The sequence below is a fragment of the Pongo abelii genome, chromosome 1 (genome assembly GCF_028885655.2).
Source record: "Pongo abelii isolate AG06213 chromosome 1, NHGRI_mPonAbe1-v2.0_pri, whole genome shotgun sequence".
Taxonomy (NCBI): Eukaryota; Metazoa; Chordata; class Mammalia; order Primates; family Hominidae; genus Pongo; species Pongo abelii.
In genome coordinates this window covers 33315224-33339807 of record NC_071985.2, presented here as the reverse complement: position 1 = coordinate 33339807, position 24584 = coordinate 33315224, and the positions used below count along the sequence as shown (strand labels likewise).

General features: G+C 33.4%; 1 protein-coding gene and 1 long non-coding RNA gene across 2 annotated transcripts in view; one reads left to right on the top strand and one right to left on the bottom strand.

The window, feature by feature from the left end:
* The window catches only part of LOC134761592 (uncharacterized), an 83455-nt gene extending 59714 nt beyond the window's left edge, over window positions 1-23741 (top strand). The window contains exon 3 of the long non-coding RNA XR_010140482.1: window positions 23533-23741. This is a non-coding gene — a long non-coding RNA (uncharacterized LOC134761592). The remainder of the gene's footprint in view (window positions 1-23532) is intronic.
* The window catches only part of USH2A (usherin), an 827758-nt gene that overhangs the window by 477333 nt on the left and 325841 nt on the right, over window positions 1-24584 (bottom strand). The window lies entirely within an intron of this gene.

Below are 24584 nucleotides of genomic sequence, written 5' to 3'. Positions count from 1 at the left end.
CAAATTAAATCGCATGCATGATGTGAGATAGGGGTCAAGCTTTATTATTTTTTTGACTCCTACACACTATACAGTACTATTTGTTGAAAAGATTGTACTCTCCCCATTGAATTGCCTTAGCTCTATCAAATTTTAATTGACATTGGAAGTCTGAGTCTATTTCTGATTAATTTGCCAGTACTTACACAAATACTATGAAGTCTTAATTATTATAGCTTTATTTTAAATCTTGAAATAAGATGGCTAAGTCGGCCATTTTTAAAATACTTTATTCAACAGTATTTTGGATATTCTAGGTCTTTCAACTTGTAGAATCAACTTGGAAATTTCTTCAAAAAAGCTTTCTGGAATTTTGATTGGAATTACATTAAATGAATAAAATGACTTCAGGAAAATGGCTATTTTAACAATATTTTGTTTTTCATCCACAAACATGATAAATCTTCATCTATTTAGGTTTACATTGATTTTTCTAAGTTATGTTTTATAGCTTTGGCTATACAAATATTTTCATTTATTTTGTTAAATTTAAGTGCTATATTTTGAATATTCTTTTAAATCCAACTTTATTTGTTTAAATTGTTTATTGCTTGTACATACAATTAATTTTATTTATATTAATGTTGTATTCTGCAATCTTTCTAAGTTCATTTATTAGTTTTAACACTTTTTCAAAGATTGTTTAAAGCATTTATATACAAAATTATGTCGATGACAAATACATTTTCTTTTCCTTTTCAATATTTATGACTTTTATATTATCGTATTGTTTTAGCAGTGGCTAGAACTACTGGTAAAGTTTGAACGAAAACTTGATCCCTATCTTAAGAGCAAAACATGCACCATTTCACTTTTATATATATATATATATATATATAAAATATATAAAAATATATATAATATATAAATATATATAAAATATATATAAATATATAGATAAAATATATAAATATATATAAATATATATAAAATATATAAAATATATATATATAATATATAAATATATATAAAATATAAAAATATATATAAAATATATAAATATATAATATGTATAAATATATATATAAAATATATATAAATATATTAAGTATATATAAGTATATATAATAAATATATATTAAATATATATTATATATATATTTTGCCTGTTTTATGGCCCAGCATATTAGCTGTAGAATATTTGTAGCATACATTTCATATATGTATACATATATATATATATATAATGTAGAATATTTGTGGTGATCCTTTATCTCCTATTCTTAGTTTGCTGAAAGTTTTCATTACGAGTAGGTATAAAATTTTGTGAAATGTTTTTCAGCTCTCTTGAGATAATATGATATTTTGCTATACTATTTCCTCTATTAATGTGGTAAATCATATTGATAGATTTTTAAAATTAATCCAAAATATATTTTTCTCTCTCTTCCTCTCCTTTTCTCTCTCCCCCTCCTTCTCTCCCCTTACCAATCTCCACTCCCCAAAACCCATCATTCTTGCAAACCAATTCTGGGCATTGCTTTCTGTTTCTATTTCATTGATATCCAATTTTGTCTTAATTTTTTTTTATTTCTTATTACTTTGGTCTTAGTTTGTTCTTTTTTGCCTGTTTTAAGAGGAAGCTTGGGAAAGCTTGGATATTTTTCTGCTAAGATAACCATTTAACCTATACATTTCTCTCCAGGCATTACTTGAGGTGCATTCCAAAAAGCTCATGTTATACTTTATTTTTTAATTGTTAAAAAATTCCCTTTTTCTTAATTGGTAGGGCATTTAGAAATGTGTTGTTTAATATGAAGTATTTAGAAAATTTCCAGATAGCATTTTCAGATTGATTTCTAATTTAATTCTATATAAACAGAGAATATACTCTGACTTCAACTTTTGAAATATATTAAGATTCTTTTATGGCCCAGCATATTAGCTGTAGAATATTTGTAGTGTACATACTTTCAAATGTACATACTTTCCATGTACGTCTGAAAAACAATAGCTATTTTCCAGTTTTGTATAGAATGTACAATAACTGTCACTGAAGTTTGTTGATAGTGTGTTTGATTTTTCTGTATTTTTATAGATTTTTATCAACTTCTTTTATTAAATACTAAGAAAGTCATTTAAAAATCTTGAAATAATAGACTGGATTAAGAAAATGTGGCACATATACACCATGGAATACTATGCAGCCATAAAAAATGATGAGTTCACGTCCTTTGTAGGGACATGGATGAAATTGGAAATCATCATTCTCAGTAAACTATCGCAAGAACAAAAAACCAAACACTGTGTATTCTCACTCATAGGTGGGAATTGAACAATGAGAACACATGGACACAGGAAGGGGAACATCACACTCTGGGGACTGTTGTGGGGTGGGGGGAGGGGGGAGGGATAGCATTGGGAGATATACCTAATGCTAGATGACGAGTTGGTGGGTGCAGCGCACCAGCATGGCACATGTATACATATGTAACTTACCTGCACATTGTGCACATGTACCATAAAACCTAAAGTATAATAATAATAATAATAATAATAATAATAATAATAATAAAAAAAAATCTTGAAATACAGGAGAGAATTTGTCTATTTTGTCCTTTAGTTTGTAAACTTCTGCTTTATGTATTTTGAAACTCTGTTACTACATATAAGCACATTTAGGATAATTTCTTCTTAATCAATTGACTATCATTATAAAATGTCTATTTAGTAATATTACTGGTCTTAAAGGTTATTTTGGCTGATATAAATATCGCCACTACCATTTTCTTATGATAAATGTTTCAAGGTTTATTTTTTCCATCCTTTTACTTTTAAGCTTTTTATATTTTTATACTTAAAGTGTGTTTCTTGTACACACTTTATGAGTCTTGCTCATTTAGCCAGTTTAATAATCTATCCTTTTTGATTGTTGTGTTATGTGCATTTATATTCAACATAATTATTAATATGTTTTGAACTTAATTTTACCATCTTGCTATTTGAATTCTCTCTTTTCTTGCTTTCTTCTTCTTCTTTTTTTTTTTTTTTCGCATTTGCTGTTTGCTTCTTTGCTGTGCCTTTCCTATCTTGTTATGGATTAGAGGAGTTACCTTAACATTCCATTTTGCTACCTTTTTCATCTCCCTAGATAGACTTCAGACTTTTTAAAATGGCTCTCTAAGGATCATCATATGCATTCTTAACTCACGTATTATCACAAATTAACATTATACTACTTCACATATAAGATCCTTACAGCAACTTACTTCCATTTACCATTGTCCAATTATTTGTACTATTTTTCCATACAGTTTAATTGTATATATTTTGTAAACAGCAGAATATATTTAAATGCCTTATTTTCACTAATCAAATGTCTTCAAAAGAATTTTTAATAATATTTTCTGTTTATTCACATTTTTGATTTCCATTTTCCTTCATTCTTTCCTCACATTTGAGTTATTATTGGTATTTTTTAGCCTAAAATTTTTTTAGCACTTCTTGTAATGCAAGACTATTCATGATATAGTAACTCATTTTTTTAATCTAAAAATGTCTTTCAAATTGTTTTTAAATAATATATTCACTGAATATAGAATTGAGATTGGTGTTTTAAAGTTTCTAAAGATATTCTATTATCTTCTAGCCTCAATTATTTTTGACGAAATGTTAGCCTTCATTTCTTTCATTGTTCTCTTCTATGTAGTGTCTTTTTCCTTTTCTCTAGCTGATTTTAAGGTTTTTATTTCCTAATCTTTTTTTTTGAGTAATTAGACTGTGAGTATATAATATGTGGTTATATTATATTTATTCTACTTGGAATTCATTGAGTGTCTTGCATTTTTAGGTTGTTTCATCATCAAATTTGAATATTTAGCAAGAGTTATTTCTTCAAATATTTTCTGCCTATTTCTTCTTCCTGGAACCCACATCTCCATGTGTGTTAAATCTTCTGATATTATTCCACATGTTATCGATCTGTTTATTTTTTTCAACCTATTTTTCTCTTTATTTTTCTTTGGTTACTCCATAATGATATGTGTTTAAATTCATTAATCTTTTATTCTGCACTGACCAATTTGCTAGTATACTTATCCAATAAAGTTTTTATTGTAAATTTATACTTTTCAGATCTAGAATTTCCATTTTATTTCTTCTTATAGCTATCATTTATCTCTTAAAATATTTTATCTTTTCACCCATTATATGAATTTTACCTTTAAATTTTTTTAAATGTTTACAATATTTGCTTTAAATTCTTTGCTTTCTAATTACAGTAATTTGGCAATCTGTGGATATATTTCTACTGACTATGTAGAACTGAAGCTGGGCTTTAATTATATTTAGTTCACTTGTGTTTAGCTCAACCTTCAACCATTGGTGATGCCACCTTTTGGATCTTATCCATATTTGAGCTAGTGGGGGACTTGGCTGGGATTATAAATATTTTTGGTTCATATTTGGATTAAATTTCTTCATAATTCTGGAATCCAATCATGGCAAGATTTCATAGGAATCCACTTCTAGGGCCTCTTCAACTGACATTATCTTAGCAAAATTCAAGTGTGGAGGATAATAGTGGAAACTGGGGCTGAGCTACTTGCTTTGGCATTTAGACTTCTAGATCCAATTTCATCTTACTAGGCTACATTGTTGTCTAAGGGTGGATGGTTTCCCCTTGACCTTAAAAATTCTCCCCATCTACAGTAGCATACTCCTCCGCTGTCTGAACAAGTGTTTAGCCTCAGATATGGAAGCTGCCACGGCACTCTGATCACCTATGAAGCACTTATTTTTTCCTAAAATTCAGTTCAGCCAGGGTTTTCTGCATTGCTTGCTCCTTGATAGACTCATAGAAAAAGATATTTCTTTAGTCTGGTTTTCTTGTTGTTACCATGAAAGTGAAGTTCTTTCTCACTCTTCTACATCCCAATTTGAAACAGAAATTTCTAATTATTTTATGAGTAATTTTGTGAGAACAGGAATGCAACTATTTTATATATATTTCTCTTGACTCCAGTCAATTTGTAGATTGTTCAACTGGTTCTATATTTTCAATGGATTATCTTGGATTTTACAGGAAATATTATCAGAAAATAATAATTATCTGATCAATTTATGTCCAACTTTTAAACTCCTATTTCTTACTGCATTAATCGGACCTCTGCAACAGTGATAAGTGATAGCAGTGATAAATTCTTCTCTTTTTAATGCTATTTTATGTTTTGTAAAAATTGACGTATTTATCTACATATTTGTTCTATTGTCTAATCATCTACATATTCAATATTTTTTCTCATAAATTCTGAATCTTTCTTACTTAAAGATATACCTGTATTTTCCAAATGTACCCTTTATATAGATGATTATATTCTCATAAGAGTTTTTCAAAAATTTAGGATAGCTTTTAAGCCAGACATTTTCTCTTTCTAGCCTTCAATAACAAGGTTAACAATTTTTTACTTTAGAAACAGATATTAATCCATGGGTTTAGAAAAGTCAATCAAGTATCATATGATGTTAAAAATAACAAAAAGAAAAGAAAACAAAACAAAACAAAAACCCAGCCAGGCACAGTGTCATATGCCTATAGTCTCAGCTATTTGGGAGCCCAAGGCAGGAGGATGGCTTGAACCAAGGAGTTTGAGTCCAGCCTGGGCAAGATAGTGACATAGTGAGACTCTGTCTCTAAAACAAAACAAAACAAAAAACTAACAACAAATACTAGATAACTTTTAGCAGGAATAAAAAAATGGATTAATGAAAGGAAGAAATGAAAACATCAGCCTACATTAAAACATAAAACTAGAGAAAATAAACAGTAGACAATAACTTAAAGATACATTAGTTCCATTAACTTGCCTTTGCTTTCACCAAAATACATGTTTGCTCTGAATAATAAAGATAAACAAGAAAGGCATAATACTTATTTTAAGGGAAACCCGTCCTATAGTAGTAGAAGTATTTGTATCTAAATGAGTACAAAATATTATAAAGACCCAGTACAAGAGGGATATGTAATCTACAGGTATAAAATAGCAAAAAAGTGATGAATTTTGTTGAAAAGGGAGCAAAATGATATACAGAAAAAGTTCACAGAAGCTGTGATGGTTGAGCAGGACTGTGAAGAATGAATTAAAATTCAGTGGGTGCACAATGAAGAGAAGGGCATTACAGGGCATCAATAAATAAATGTTCATAGAAAGGAAGAAATTGCAGTCGAAGAGAAAGCACTTTCTTGAAACTACTACCACCACCAGATTGTTTCTTTCTTGTTGATTTTTATAACTACCTGTACCTGGCCGGACATGGTGGCTCATGCTTGTAATCCCAGCACTTTGGGAGGTCAAGGCAGGCAGATCACTTTAGGTCAGGAGTTTGAGACTAGCCTAGCCAACATGGTGAAACCCCATCTCTACCAAAAATACAAAAATTAGTTGGGCGTGTTGGAACACTTGTAATCCCAGCTACTCAGGAGGCTGAGGCAAGAGAATCACTTGAACCCTGGAGGCTGAGGTTGGAGGTTGCAGTGAGCCGAGATCGTGCCACTGCACTCTAGCCTGGGTGACAGAGTGAGACGCCATCTCAAAAAAAAAAAAAAAAAAAAAAAACAGAAAAAAAAAAACCCAAAAACTACCTGTATCTGCAGTCTGCCTAGTATTCCCTGTTTATATCATAGAATAAAGTATCAAACCAAAGTGTTGAGACGAGGATGAAAGGTGTCAGAATCTGGTGCTATCGCTAAGTTCTCCTTCTCCTTCAGATACATTAACCAAATCCATTGATCTCAATCCTAGGGATATGACAGACAACACATTCTTCAAATCCTGCTAGGAAACACATGAAATAAATGAGTAGAGCTTATGGATCTAAAGCATGTTCTTTGACTCATATTCAACAGAAAATTCCAATATTATAATCAGAATGATATGACTCAGTTTAAAAAAAAACTATCAGAAACTTTAAAAAATGCTTTATTAAACTAGTGGAATAAATTGGTCAAAGATGTAAAAATAAGTGCTGAAAAACAAGACAAATAAAATATGCCAGTACAATACTCAAAATATACTTTTCTCAGGAAACTAGGGAAAATCTAGTATGCATAGGCTTCTGAAACTAAAAAGAAAATTTTCACATAAAATTAATTTATTCTATTAGCTAGGTGTTTTCTTATTCTTGCACACATAAAGACAGCAGAGACCCCTTGGTTTCATTATCAAATATCCCTTTGGCTTCATTCCTACTCAATCAATTGCTCAGAGATGAATTTCCAGTGCCTAGTTAGTGCATTAGAGAATGTGAAAGTTCATTTTCATATAGAAGTAACTCTGGCTATATAGTTTAATTTAAATTATGCAAAACAGTTCCTAAATTAGAAAAACTTTTTCTTTTTACTTGACTGCCATTAGGTGGTGCTAGAAATGTCTCCATTCATAAACTATTTATGGCTAACCAGCTCTATAAATACATGAATAACAAAATCTCCATTGATTATACTTGACAAAATAGCAGTTGAAAACTAACCTGAAAATATGAGCACCCTGGAATGCATCCCCAAACATTCCTTAGAATACCAAAGTTGTGTTATCTTATTATTTAAACATGTATTTTTTCTTCCTTTTGAAAATTAAATTTTTTTTCAGTTGCTTAGTACAAAAGAATTCAATAAATATTAGATTAGCATTCTAAAAATTACAATGGAACTATAGATTAGGATTAAAAAGTAGGGAAATATCTGAGGAAGAAAACAAGAATACTGTGCTTTAATTTAAAAGTAGTGTTGAGAAATGATTTCATTCTGATCTGTATAAAACAAAGAAATGTGTTTTATAAAAACTTTTATTTTAGGTTGTGGGGTACATGTGAAGGTTTGTTACATACACATGAATTCGTGTCATGGGGGTTCGATGAACAGATGATTTCATTATACAAGAATTAAGCCCAATACCCAATAGTTGTCTTTTCTGCTCCTCCCCCTTCTCCCTCACTTCACCCTCAAATAGACCCCAGTGTCTGTTGTTCCTCTGTGTTCACAAGTTCTCATTATTTAACCCCCACTTATAAGTGAGAACATGCAGTATTTAGATTTCTGTTCCTGCATTAGTTTGCTAATGATAATGACCTCCAGCTCTATGTTCCTGCAAAAGACATGATCTTGTTCTTTTTCATGGCTGCATGGTATCCCATGCTGTATATGTACCACATTTTCTTTATCTAGTCTGTCATTGATGGGCATTTAGGTTAATTCTGTGTCTTTGCTATTGTAAATAGTGCTGCAGTGGACACCCATGGGCATGTGTCCTTATGGTAGAATGATTTATATTCTTCTGGATATATACCCAGTAATGGGATTGCTGGGTCAAATGGTAGTTCTGCTTTTAGATCAAAGAACGTTTTCTTTCATCTTCTGAAATAATCCCCCATTCTTTCCTTGGAATAATTAAAATCAGTAGCTGTCTAAATGTGACCCTTATAAGGACTGATCATGCTTTATAACCTCCAAATGATAAAAAAAAAAAACAAGAAAGTAATATCCACCAGATACTTTATGAAATACATATACATGATATAGTGCTCACTTCCTGAGCAGAATAGCCCATAGGTTCCTACTCTTAAATGGAAATACTGAATTGCATGATCTCTACGATCTGTAGTAGTGTGTGAATTTATAAATTAATGAAGTGAAATTGTCATCTAACCGCCTTTACATTTCTGAGTTCACGGCAAGAAACTCCTCAAGTTGTGTAATTTCCTTTCCATATGGTATACATAGTTTTCAACCACTGTCAGGCAAAACATTTCTAGCATTAGGAATAGTTTGGCCTGGCATTTCTGAAAGACGCCAACTAGTATTCTATAGATTTAAAATGAAATCTTATTCTAGTTTTAATTTGTATTTCCAAGGCGAACAGTGACTTTGAACTTTCACCATAGTTCTTCATTTGGATACTTTTTTGTCATTTATGCATCCTTATTATTGATTTGTAAGCATTTTTTCCACATTAAGGGTATTGTTTCATTGTCTGTCACATGTTACAGTCATTTACTTTTTTTTAACAATTGGCTCTTAAATGCTATTTTTAAATGTAAAAAGGGGGTCTATTTTTGTTTTAAAATCTAATTTTTTTCAATAATGGTGTCTCCCTTTGCTTTTTATAATTGGGCTTCCTAGCCCAGAATTTGTAACTTACTTATATTTTTCCCGTTCATTTTCTGTATTTTTATATTTAATTTTCTGGAAAAAAAAAGTATTAAATATAAAATTTGTAATTTATTTTGACATGTAAAGTAAGATAGGGATATATTCCAGTTTTCTTTCTTACTTATAAATTTACTTAAAAAATTGCTTTTTTTAGTAAATTTTTAAAATTCTGCTTTTAGCTACCTATCAACTCATTCACTCTTTTGTATTAATATTAAAATAATTATCATAAGTTCTTCTCTTTTCCTTAAATAGATCCTGTACATTTCTTGTTAAGCTATAGTACTTATTATATATTTCATTGATATTAAGAATCAGATCATTTTCAGATTTGTTATTGCTGAATTATGGAAAAATATTTACCTTTATGTATTTATTTATAGCTAACCATCTCATTGTACTTCTGTTATTTATAATAGGTTTTGATTTTTTTTTAGGTATAAACTTATTTCCTGGAAAAAGTTGATAATTTCATCTATTCCTTTTCAACAGCCATAATTCTTTTTTCTGTCATTATACATGGGTTATATCATCTAGAACAACACTAAATAACAGTGGAGGTGATAAGCATTATTCATTGTTCCCAACTAGTAAAAACTGATATCATTTTTAAACCCTTAAGTAAAATGTTTACTCTTGGTTTGTCCACTTATTATTTTTGTCTTAGGTAACTATGTTTCTAGTTCATTTTTTACATAATTTTATTCTTCCTCTTAGCATACACTTCTTGAGTTGCTATTCTGTGAAAGGTAAGTAAAGCTGACTACAATGCATTTTAAATTTTTAGGAAACTTTAGGCTAAGAGAGAAAGAAAGCAGTCAGGGGATATTATCCAGAAAGAAAACATTTTAGGTGAGTGGTAAACCATGAAGAAATGAAATTTCCAGTTGAACGATTCACCAATGCAAACACCTATAGCAAACAACATATCAAATATGAAATGCCACCAGATGCCATAAAAGAACAACTCAGGTCTTCCCATGAATAGCTTTTTAAACTTGGCTACAAATATAGAACTATAGGCTTACATGTATATAAAGTTTTAAGTTAAAATGTATAGATAGATACAGATATATAGATATTAATAGATGTCTATGGTTATTTAGATGTATATTTTCATAGATATATATCTATCTACATATAGATATCTATTTATATCTGTATTTGTATGTATAGGGAGAGCTCTATCTATGTAGATATAGGTATCTATGTATCTTTCCATCCCTCTCCAAATTATCAACCCCAAATTGCCCTTACATACCAAGATATTTATTTATTTTTGTTTTGTTTTGTTTTGTTTTGTTTGAGACAGGTTCTTTCTCTGTTGTAAGGCTTCAGTGTAGTGGCATGATCATAGCTCACTGCATCATTGACCTCCTGAACTCAAACAATCCTCAGCAATTCTCCCACCTCAGCCTCCTGAGTAGCTGGGACTACAAGCATGTGCCATCACACCCAGCTAATTTTTAAAACACTTTTTTGTAGAAACAGGGTCTTACCACAGTGCCCAGGCTGGTCTAGAACTCTTGGACTAAGCAATTCTCCCTCTTCAGCTTCCCAAAGTGCTAGGCTTACAGGCATGAGCCACTGTGCCGGGCACCCAGATATTTATGCAATTGTTAATACAAGGTCAAGATTTCTCAAGAAAAATTAGATAAAAGTACATTATAAAAGAGACTTTTAAAATCAGAGTATATTTCTTGCCTTCTGCTAGCTTTTGAATGTGTTTGCTCTTGCTTTTCTAGTTCTTTTAATTGTGATGTTAGGGTGTCAATTTTGGATCTTTCCTGCTTTCTCTTGTGGGCATTTAGTGCTATAAATTTCCCTCTACACACTGCTTTGAATGCATCCCAGAGATTCTGGTATGCTGTGTCTTGGTTCTCGTTGGTTTCAAAGAACATCTTTATTTCTGCCTTCATTTCGTTATGTACCCAGTAGTCATTCAGGAGCAGGTTGTTCAGTTTCCATGTAGTTGAGCGGTTTTGAGTGAGATTCTTAATCCTGAGTTCTAGCTTGATTGCACTGTGATCTGAGAGATAGTTTGTTAGAATTTCTGTTCTTTTACATTTACTGAGGAGAGCTTTACTTCCAAGTATGTGTTCAGTTTTGGAATAGGTGTGGTGTGGTGCTGAAGAGGACGTATATTCTGTTGATTTGGGGTGGAGAGTTCTGTAGATGTCTATTAGGTCTGCTTGCTGCAGAGCTGAGTTCAATTCCTGGGTATCCTTGTTGACTTTCTGTCTCGTTGATCTGTCTAATGTTGACAGTGGAGTGTTAAAGTCTCCCATTATTAATGTGTGGGAGTCTAAGTCTCTTTGTAGGTCACTCAGGACTTGCTTTATGAATCTGGGTGCTCCTGTATTGGGTGCATATATATTTAGGATAGTTAGCTCTTCTTGTTGAATTGATCCCTTTACCGTTATGTAATGGCCTTCTTTGTCTCTTTTGATCTTTGTTGGTTTAAAGTCTGTTTTATCAGAGACTAGGATTGCAACCCCTGCCTTTTTTTGTTTTCCATTTGCTTGGTAGATCTTCCTCCATCCTTTTATTTTGAGCCTATGTGTGTGTCTGCACGTGAGATGGGTTTCTTGAATACAGCACACTGATGGGTCTTGACTCTTTATCCAATTTTCCAGTCTGTGTCTTTTAATTGGAGCATTTAGTCCATTTACATTTAAAGTTAATATTTTTATGTGTGAATTTGATCCTGTCATGATGATGTTACCTGGCTATTTTGCTCCTTAGTTGATGCAGTCTCTTCCTAGTCTCGATGGTCTTTACATAACTAAAATCAGAGCAGAACTGAAGGAAATAGAGACACAAAAACCCTTCAAAAAATTAATGAATCCAGGAGCTGGTTTTTTGAAAGGATCAACAAAATTGATAGACCGCTAGCAAGATTAATAAAGAAAAAAAGAGAGAAGAATCAAATAGATGCAATAAAAAATGATAAAGGGGATATCATCACCGATCCCACAGAAATACAAACTACCATCAGAGAATACTACAAACATCTCTACGCAAATAAACTAGAAAATCTAGAAGAAATGGATAAATTCCTTGCCCCATACACTTTCCCAAGACTAAACCAGGAAGAAGTTGAATCTCTGAATAGACCAATAACAGGAGCTGAAATTGTGGCAATAATCAATAGCTTACCAACCAAAAAAAGTCCAGGACCAGATGGATTCACAGCCGAATTCTACCAGAGGTACAAGGAGGAACTGGTACCATTCCTTCTGAAACTATTCCAACCAATAGAAAAAGAGGGAATCCTCCCTAACTCATTTTATGAGGCCAGCATCATCCTGACACCAAAGGCTGGCAGAGAAACAACCAAAAAAGAGAATTTTAGACCAATATCCTTGATGAACATTGATGCAAAAATCCTCAATAAAATACTGGCAAACCGAATCCAGCAGCACATCAAAAAGCTTATCCACCATGATCAAGTGGGCTTCATCCCTGGAATGCAAGGCTGGTTCAATACACGCAAATCAATAAATGTAATCCAGCATATAAACAGAACCAAAGACAAAAAACACATGATTATCTCAATAGATGCAGAAAAGGCCTTTGACAAAATTCAACAACGCTTCATGCTAAAAACTCTCAATAAATTAGGTATTAATGGGATGCATCTCAAAATAATAAGAGCTATCTATGACAAACCCACAGCCAGTATCATACTGAATGGGCAAAAACTGGAAGCATTCCCTTTGAAAACTGGCACAAGACAGGGATGCCCTCTCTCACCACTCCTGTTCAACATAGTGTTGGAAGTTCTGGCCAGGGCAATTAGGCAGGAGAAGGAAATAAAGCATATTCAATTAGGAAAAGAGGAAGTCAAATTGTTCCTGTTTGCAGACGACATGATTGTATATCTAGAAAATCCCATCATCTCAGCCCAAAATCTCCTTAAGCTGATAAGCAACTTCAGCAAAGTCTCAGGATACAAAATCAATGTGCAAAAATCACAAGCATTCTTATACACCAATAACAGACAAACAGAGAGCCAAATCATGAGTGAACTCCCATTCACAATTGCTTCAAAGAGAATAAAATACCTAGGAATCCAACTTACAAGGGATGTGAAGGACCTCTTCAAGGAGAACTACAAACCACTGCTCAAGGAAATAAAAGAGGATACAAAGAAATGGAAGAACATTCCATGCTCATGGGTAGGAAGAATCAATATCGTGAAAATGGCCATACTGACCAAGGTAATTTACAGATTCAATGCCATCCCCATCAAGCTACCAATGACTTTCTTCACAGAATTGGAAAAAACTACTTTAAAGTTCATATGGAACCAAAAAAGAGCCTGCATCGCCAAGTCAATCCTAAGCCAAAAGAACAAAGCTGGAGGCATCATGCTACCTGACTTCAAACTATACTACAAGGCTACAGTAACCAAAACAGCATGGTACTGGTACCAAAACAGAGATATAGATCAATGGAACAGAACAGAGCCCTCAGAAATAACGCCACATATCTACAACTATCTGATCTTTGACAAACCTGAGAAAAACAAGCAATGGGGAAAGGATTCCCTATTTAATAAATGGTGCTGGGAAAACTGGCTAGCCATATGTAGAAAGCTGAAACTGGATCCCTTCCATATACCTTACACAAAAATCAATTCAAGATGGATTAAAGACTTAAACGTTAGATCTAAAACCATAAAAACCCTAGAAGAAAACCTAGGCATTACCATTCAGGACATAGGCATGGGCAAGGACTTCATGTCTAAAACACCAAAAGCAATGGCAACAAAAGCCAAAATTGACAAATGGGATCTAATTAAACTAAAGAGCTTCTGCATAGCAAAAGAAACCACCATCAGAGTGAACAGGCAACCTACAAAATGGGAGAAAATTTTCACAACCTACTCATCTGACAAAGGGCTAATATCGAGAATCTACAATGAACTCCAACAAATTTACAAGAAAAAAACAAACAACCCCAACAAAAAGTGAGCGAAGGACATGAACAGACACTTCTCAAAAGAAGACATTTATGCAGCCAAAAAACACATGAAAAAATGCTCACCATCACTGGCCATCAGACAAATGCAAGTCAAAACCACAATGAGATATCATCTCACACCAGTTAGAATGGCAATCATTAAAAAGTCAGGAAACAACAGGTGCGGGAGAGGATGTGGAGAAATAGGAACACTTTTACACTGTTGGTGGGACTGTAAACTAGTTCAACCCTTGTGGAAGTCAGTGTGGCGATTCCTGAGGGATCTAGAACTAGAAATTCCATTTGACCCAGCCATCCCATTACTGGGTATATACCCAAAGGACTATAAATCATGCTGCTATAAAGACACATGCACACGTATGTTTATTGCGGCATTATTCACAACAGCAAAAACTTGGAACCAACCCAAATGTCCAACAATGATAGACTGGATTGAGAAAATGTGGCACATATACAGCATGGAATACTACGCAGCCATAAAAAATGATGAGTTCATGTCCTTTGTAGGGACATGGATGAAATTGGAAATCATCATTCTCAGTAAACTATCACGAGAACAAAAAACCAAACACTGCATATTCTCACCCATAGGTGGGAATTGAACAATGAGAACACATGGACACAGGAAGGGGAACATCACACTCTGGGGACTGTTGTGGGGTGGGGGGAGGGGGGAGGGATAGCATTGGGAGATATACCTAATGCTAGATAATGAGTTAGTGGGTGCAGCACACCAGCATGGCACATGTATACATATGTAACCAACCTGCACATTGCGCACATGTACCCTAAAACCTAAAGTATAATAACAATAAATAAAAAAATAAATAAATAAATAAAGTCAAAAAAATAAAAAAATAAAATCAGAGTATATTATTAAAAAGTACATTATAAAAATATACTTGAGTTTATTATAAAAATGCTTTTCTTAATCAGAATGCTTCTATCAACATCCAATAGTTGTACATTTTCATCCTCCCTTTATACATACTATATTTATTCAATTCCAAACAATTGAATAAACTGAATTTATTCAATTCCAAAATAGATGAAATATATTTCATCTGTTACATAAATATACCCCACATTGAATTCATTTTGGAAAACAATTGTGTCTCAAATTGAAATCATAATAGTCTAAAATATAAATTGAGTGCCATTTAATGGCAATTGAATTATGAATTGTAGAAATCTACATAAAGGACTTGCTTGTTTTATAAAGCAAAAGAGAAAATTCAGCATGCATTTTTGTTTTTTGAAATAATTTCTATTTTACCTTGATGCCTTGTAAAATTTTTAGTATTTTAACAAGTGACTCTAGCCAACAAAGCATTTAAGCTTAGGCTAAAGCAAAATGTTAGTACTAATTGTAGTTATAAAAACACTTTTAATAAAAATGAATTTTTATCATTAATTAAAAAATAACTTTTTACATATTTTTGTAAAACACATTAGTTCTAGTTTCATGTTTTATACCTCAAATAAGATCCAGGTGCATGCATAGATACATGTATATAAATTATATTTCATATTTGTAATTGCACATTTACATATATAAACATACAGATACTTCATAAAATTAAATTTATATTTATTTTGATAAAATAAATTTCACAAATTGATCTTAAAATATCTACTAAAATATACTGTATTTTATTTTGTAAAACAAGCATTATGGGGGAAAAATAAAATTCCACTAAGCTGAAGCATTAGTAAAATTGCTGAGTGACCCTGACCTTGGAATGATTTCAATGGTGTCCATGTGAACCATAATGGTAGAAAGTGTTCTATGACACAAAAGGACTTTAAAGAATTTTAAAAGTAAAATTTTAAAAGTAAAACCCCAAAGGGGGGTTTTACACCAAAGCCCTCCCTAGTAACAGTCTCAGTGGATCCCAAGCAATTGGACCAATACAATAATTTATGCCAGACTCCATTGGAAAAAATTAGAGTCCCAGAAATGGAATGAAAGCAAAACCATTTTTCTTGTTGGACTTTTAAATAATAGACTGTTAACTCACGATGAACTCACAATCTCCACTCCTGATTCTGACGCTACATTTTGAATACAATATCAGGGTCACTCCAGGGTTCTTGTACAGAAGAATCCTGCCTTAAAAAGCAAGGGAATAACAAAATGAAGGAGATGGCTAACATTCTAACATTATGACGAAAGGAAAAAAAAAAAGCTAACACAGAAAACATCAGACAGGATTAGGAACTTCCTGCAGATCAATACTTGATCACACATCTAATTTTGAATGTGCTAGAATAGTCACATCATACTCCCCCTCGTTTAAACAGAGAAAGGAAAGGAAGGAGGTGCTCCTGAGGGAAGCTGATTTAGCATAACTACAAAAATGACTAAACTTATGGCCATTACCTCTCTTACCCCAAGCTACTTTATTTTGCTTGTCAGGAGTAGGGCAAGAAGTCTGTTGGCTGCCTAGAATGACACCTTGTCTTTGGTAGCCATGGTTTAGTAAAGATCCAGTATTTTACTAAAATGGCCTTGTGGAGGCTCTCCACAGACAAAGACTATGTTAATAAAATGAACTATTGTCCTCCTTCCAGGCCAAGGAATACCTAAACTATCATTATGGTCAGACTGCAATATTTATCTCCAAATACATAGTTTGAAAATACTAAGAGTCCAATAATGCATGTCAAATGAATGAAAGAATAAAATCTCATAACTATTTTAGTAAACCATATAATTATATAATCACTCTTACAGGAAGTAAATCTTTATATATAACTGAGCACATTCTTAATGCAACTTAATTTCATTTTCCTTAGTTCACACTGATGTGGGAATTAGTAAGTATTAACAGATCTGCATGGTAACAATACACATATTTGAACTTGGTTATTAATTCATTCCTCATACTTTCATCATCAGGACACTAAAATATTAGGCACATTCAATTCAGTAGAAGTAAAAACTGTTTAGAAATTAGAGGAATGTTTGCCTTTGTGTAGACACACCTATTTATTAACTTTTAAGTGTTTTAGCTAAAACAACTATATCTTCCCTCAATTAAGTCACTTATAATATATGAACCACTTTGGAGAAAGAATAGCTTCTTGGTCCTCACTCTGACCTCATACACACACAGAAACACAGACACACATACACACACAGACACACACACAAACATATATATGTGTATATATACACAGATATATATACACACAGATATATATATGCATGTATACACAGATATATATATAGATATATATATATGCATGTATACACAGACATATAGATATATATATATGCATGTATACACATATATATATATTCATGTATACACAGATATATATATATATATATATATATATATATATATATGCATGTATTCCTCCTCCAAAGGAGTCATTTTGTTAAGATATTTCTTTGGTAAAAGTGAAAAAAAAAGTGTGGGAAGGGGAATTTGATGTTTGGCTTAATGATTAAAAGACAAATGCTAGAGCCAAGCTTTCAAAAACTAGCTTCAGCACTTAATTTATATGTAACTTTGGACAAATCATTTAACTTTTCTATACCTAATATCCTCGTCTATAAGCAGGCAATGATAGTTTCTTCCTTCACAAGTCTTTTGGGAGGATTAAATGAGTTAAATACATGAAAAGTACTTAGAACTATTTGGCCCTATGTAAGTATTAGCTATTATTAAAATCTGTTCACTGTATTTGTTCTGAGAGACCCTCAATTTGGTATAAACAGCAAAGAGCTATATATTTCAGCACTATTTTTACCCATTACAAAACATAAAGCTTCAACTACAGCCACCTTGAATACCTGCAAAGTCCAAGAAAAAAGGGAACCAGCAGCTTGAGCCATCTCAAGGACTTCTCTATGGGAATAGAAGCCTTAGCATCCTCACCTACACAGTCCAGCTTCTTATAAGCACACAGTCCTCTATCACACAGAACCTTAGTTCTGTGTCAAAGTCCAGTAAGTCCTTACTCTATTCAAGAAATGTATATTGAATGTCTCCAACAGACAATGCTCATCACTGGAGATACTAATATGGAAAAGACATGATTGCCACTCCAAGAGCTCAGAGTTTAAAAAGACAATACCTGGTTTCTCTTTTTTATCTTTAGTCAACATGCTTCTTGTTCACTTTCCCAACATCTAGACTCTAAACAATTCCTGATCTACAAACTCTGCTGGGGTAACCCCCTTGCTAACTATGATACCACCCTTTAATATTGAATGCCCAGTTCATCCTGTCAGCCACCCATTAAGGACCTCAATAGATCCCCTGGATTACATCCATAGAAAAAAGCAAGTTTCTCTCCACATACAGTCTTAAACTCTTGGCTGTGCCCAGAGACTAAACAAAAATGTCTCATTTCTGAACTAGTGTTTAGAAACACTGTTATGGCAGCATTAGGACTGAATGCCACAAGTCTGCACAGCTTCTGAGAAACAAAGGACTGGCTACATTCTAGAAAAGCTGGTTGTTTCATCACAATACAGAAATTAAAAATCACTAAGCTATTATGTGGCAAACACATTCTGTTCCATTTTATTTATTAGGATGGTCTTATATGAACTATTCCAAAAGGCTTATTTTTTTAAAAAGGAGTTCTCCCCAACCCCATCACTAAATAGTTCAGTAATCACTAAGTAGCCATTTATTCAATTTGGTAATGGTCTGATTAAACAGCTCTCTAGTACACTAAAAACCATAGAGGTGAAATAAAACATTAGAGGTAAATGATTTTACCCACTGATGCATTTTCTCTCTGCTTCTAGGTCCTCCCTTTTAAAAATAAGACAAAATCTGGTATATTTCAGTAGAACTGAGTTGTTTAGCTTTGTGAGTATCAGCTACTCTAATATTACAGTATATAATATATAATATAGCACTATATATACAGTATATATAACAATGTAACATATAATATAATACAAAATATAAAGACCAATTATTCAAAGCAATAGGAACTCTATGTTGTTTTAAAGTTCTACTACAATTTAATTTCATATATATTAATTTTGGTAAAAGATGATGTATTTTAATTAAATGAAATATCCCATATAAATAATTTTTTTAATTTTTTTCCTGAAATTTTGACAAGATAATTAAACAAAATTGAGCATGTATATCATTTCATTGCATTAACAGAGGCTCTTCTCATTACAAACAGACTACCTTCTGAGAATGTTAGCAAATTTATTGGTCCCACAAATATAGTTGTGATACAAACCATTAACAGTGCCATCTGTTGGTAGCAGGCAATGTTGATATGCTTTCTTTCTATGGTGCAGTTTCATTCCTATCTATAGACATCCCTAGGCTGAAAGGAGCTTCTTTTCTCCCAAATGGTTATTTCCAAGTGCACATACATTGATGGATTTGCTTCTCCTCCTCAACACCTAGCCAAGAGTCAGGCACTTCGTGGATATTCACTTGATTTTTTTTATTGAAAAATAATAAAATCATAAACATTTTTCTAATGTGGATTTAGAATCAAATAAGTACAAAAAAGCAGATACATATTTTTTTCAGTCATCCAGGATTGCTTAACCTTAAAATGCAAGTTTTGTTTGAGATATTATTAATGACTCTTGACATTTGACTATAAGATTGAAAAATAAGTCATTTAAAGTTTAGGACAGCTATTAAAGCAGGTCATACTAAATAGCAAAAAATATGGCTGGGCGCTGTGGCTCACGCCTGTAATCCCAACAATTTGGGAGGCCAAGGTGGATGGATCATCTGAGGTCAGGAGATTGAGGCCAGCCTGGCTAACACGGTGAAACCCCATCTCTACTATTTATTTAGCAATGGAGTCTCGCTCTGTCACCCAGGCTGGAGTGCAACGGCAGGATCTCAGCTCACTGCAAGCTCCGCCTCTCGGGTTCACGCCATTCTCCTGCCTCAGCCTCCCGAGTAGCTGGGACTACAGGCGCCCGCCACAGCGCCCAGCTAATCTCTTGCATTGTTAGTAGAGACGGGGTTTCACCATCTTGGCCAGGCTGGTCTCGAACTCCTGACCTCATGATCCACCCGCCTCAGCCTCCCAAAGTGCTAGGACCACAGGCACGAGCCACCGCACCCGGCCTTGTCTCCACTAAAAATACAAAAATTAGCCGGGCATGGTGGCGGGCACCTGTAGTCCCAACTACTCAGGAAGCTGAGCAGGAGAATCGCTTGAACCCGGGAAGTAGAGATTGCAGTGAGCCGAGATGGCACCACTGCACTGCAGTCTGGGCGACACAGTGAGACTCCATCTCAAAAAAGAAAAGCCAAAAAAAAGTAAGAATGAGAGGACTTCAATATGATTACATGAGACAGCAAGAACAAGCAAATCTTCTATACTTTTACATCCCCAAACATTATCGATTATTTCAGTATTTAGCATGTCATATTTGATAGTTTTGTTAAAAGAAATGAGTTTTATGGTAATATTTTATAAAGTATTTGAACATATTTGAGAGGTGAACACAGTGAGAAGAGGGCATAATATGTAACTTCTGAATAAGTAGGAACAAATCCTTTAATTATTTGGCATAGCCAATAGTATATATTAGTTTCAAAACAGAAATGTGTAATGTATTGGTCAAAGATTAGTACAATTTAAAATTGTTTCCAATGTAAGACTAATAATATTATGTTAAAGCTGCTAAAAGGTTAACTATGTTAAACTAAAAGGTTGAATGAACTTTCCTTCAGTAATGATAAATTTATGAATAAATGAATAAATACAAAAGTAAAGAACATGACTTATATCCCAAATTTTAGACCTAAGGGAAAAATAAAATCACCTTGATTTAAATTTTGCTGTTTTTTTTTCTTTTTTTAAACAGCTAATTTGATACCTGTTTTTATTTTATTTTTTTGCCACTCTATTATACTCACCACTGGTAAAACAAACAGGACAATTTAGCTTTAATCTTCTTACTACATAACCCAAATAACTTCAGTCATGTTTGCATTAATGCTGCATTAATCATGTTGTTGCGTATTAATGAGTTTTCAGGCTATGCTAATTACTGTCATAGATTCTGCAGCAGCCCATTAAATATACAAATTACAGAATTAAAGAGCCAGAGCTCTTCATGATTAATATCTAAATGGAGAAAAACTAATGATGTCTGTACAAAGTTTCCCTCTACTTTTGGCTGAGTGAGCCCAATGAACAATCAATTAGACTATTTGAGGAATAAGAAACTCACGTATTATACAATTTTATGTAGTGCTTCATTATAACAGTGGATATTGCTTCATATTTCATAAAAATTCTGCAACCTTTACCTGTCTACTGTCCTAAATATGGGTAACAATGTTGTTCAATATTGAACATAAATTTGAAATAAGGCAAGTTTGTACTAAATCCATTCCAGTGAGGCTCCCAAGTACCAAAAGGGCTTCATGAAAAGCATTTTCATCTAAAAGAAACTGTCACAAAAAGGACCTCAAACACAAAAATCATAATGAAAATGTAGGGCTGTCACAAAAAGGACCTCAAACACAAAAATCATAATGAAAATGTAAGGCTGTCACAAGAATGACACCATAATGCTTTGTTAACCTACATAAAGTCTGCAATATATCATGGAGTAAAGCTGTCTGGAATAGCACATCAGATCTGTTATGAAAGGTAGATTTGGATCCAGACATTTTTACCTGGGTGGGTATGGAGTATCACTACCCAGCTGCAAGCATGGGAAAAAGTATCATTCTTAATCACATGCGCAGGACATAGCAGTAGCTAGTACTCAAAATGTTTCAGGGATCCAAGAGAGGGACACAGGCTAAAGAAAGAAGGAAGTGGGATAGAGCTGGAATAGAGCGACTTGAACTGACAGATAAGCATAGCAATAGGTGAAACTTGGAAGGCCAGACAAGCCAGCATAATTTGGCACAAGGGATGTGCGTGTAATAGAAATCTAGAGTCCAAAGATGAGTGCAGGGGATCAACTTTAGTCGAGGGCACAGCCTGGTAAAAGCCAGGCAGCAATACTGGTTTTAGGATACTGGGCAGCTTTCCAAGAACATAAAGAGAGTCAATCACCAGAACCAAGAGAGAAAATGGGAGTGGTACATGTGGGTCTTGGGAAGGTGCTAGGAGGCTCTTTGAACAAAGTGTGTACAAAATGGAGGCCAGATTCTTCTGCAAGATTGAGTTTCTGAGAGCCTTAAAGCATAAGTCTGAATCTTCCAGATGAATTCATGACCCAAGGGACCAGGGTAGAATGAGCCTAAAGGTAGAGATTAAATGACTCCAGCCCTGGGAAGAAGAAGCTACAGAGTGAGAATCAGAGACTTTCCCATTCTATTGCTGTACAATTAAACTACAGAAAATTGCTTTTTATCAAGGTCAGATGTACTAGTGTAGTATATCATAATAATCTTGAGTGTGAGAAAAGCCAGAAACTTCAATTTATTTGACAGTAAAATGACTGAACACTGAAAAGAGAAAGGCAAAAGGAAAAGAACAAACTTATGGGGCTCTCACCATGTGACACACACTGAGCTGAATATGTCATTTTATTTGTTTCTCATGTTTCATTTATGCCAATTATACAGATGAGAAAACTGAGGCTCAGAAAGATTATCCAATACTAGAAAAGTTACACTTACCAGAAAAGAACTGACTTAAAAAAATCTTTCTTCTTCCTCTCGGTAAATAGCACAGTTGCACAGTTTTGTTAAGCACAGGGGCTCAACAATGGTTTGTTGCAGAAAATACAGAAGGATATTTTTAAAAAGTAGGTAAAGAGTAAGTTGTTGTTTAAACATATTAAGTCTTGTAAAACAAAACAGTTGAAGCATTTGCTGATCAGGCAATCAATGCACTTGCTGGTCATGTTCATCAGCTAGTTGATTGATGTTATCTATGACATATGTTCAGGTAAACCTATAAGCCTCAGTTTCCTAAGCACTTCCAAGAGCTGTTGTAATTGTTATGCCTCTCCAATTTAAAATTCTATTAATAACCAATTATGTATTTACTGGAGTGTTTTCACTGTTTCTGTTTTCAAAGATGTATTGCTCATAAGCTTTTCCCTTTTTTTCGCATTATTGGAAGCCTTTGAAAACAGGAACAGTTATTATGTTTCCCACATTATTTGTTTTTAGACCAGTTGCTATAGTTCTATGTACACAATGGAAATTCAATGTTCCTGACTTACACAGCCCAATGCAAAATTATTAGAAACAACAAGATTCAAACCCAGAAATGTGTATAATGTATATAACACATAGAAAAATAAGAGCTGGAGCTTGGGTAGCCCACCTAAACATAAGTTAAACACCTAAGAAATATTTCTTTTTCCTGCTGTTAGGACATGACTTGTACCGAACAGAACCTGGTCCTACATTTTTTTCTTACAGAGAAGCCGCACAGTGACCCCATAGCCCTACACTCATCTCCTCTGTTAATGACTCCACAGCTATAAACCAGGCTTGACTATGTTCTATAAAGAAGACCCTCTCAATGGACTAGATTTTCTTATCCACAGAAAGGTAAGACATCTATCAGAGGAGTTCTGCATATTTTTTAGGCTGAATTGCTGATGCTCTGGGTGGTAATTTAAATAGAAACCTTTTGTCGCTTTAGCAGCAATTGTATAAACACAATGTTGCCCAGGCAGAAAGTAATTAAATTGATAGAGGAAAGAAACATAACTTGAACTAGATAAAATACAAATACATCAAAATTAAAGTCAGTGTAATGAGCTGAAACACTGCGAATTTAGACAATAGTATATTAGCCAAAGCACAGAAACCCCTCTCAGGAGTATCGAAGCCGACAGAAAACACAGTAAGTTGGAAATCCTGCAGCAAGCAAGGAAGCGTATTGATTAGGTACTGCATATACAGAACAAGAGAATAACTTCAAAGAAAAAAAAAAAGCTAATGAATGGGCCAGAGAAATACAATAGGCCAAAGTAGAGATATAACAAAAAGAAGAAGGCGGAGGGAAACCCCTCCAGATAGAAATACAACAAGACAAAGCAAAAGCTCAGCAAAAACATAGAGCAATTCAAGTGAGAAACTCAGCAAGAAATGCAAGTCATGGCAGAAATATAAGATCAAGATAAGAACATATTCAACCTTACACCGAGTTTTAAATCAGAACAACAAACTCAGCAACAAATCTGCCAAATGCTAATGATTCAAACAAGGAGGCAATAATTGAAAGTAAGAAACACACCACATCTCATCCAGTAATGTTCACAATGCCATTTCCCCTAATTATTGTTGACATGGTGACCTTCTCCTGAAGGGACACACCAAAAATTCAGTTTAATTAAGGGTTACCAGTGTAAAGAAGGGTTTTTCATGTCTCTCTTGTAAGACTGTGGACAGTAACACCTCATTTATCTGGTGTTATTTAGGTAATAAGACATTCTGCATGCATAGATTTCTAGTTAACAGAGGTT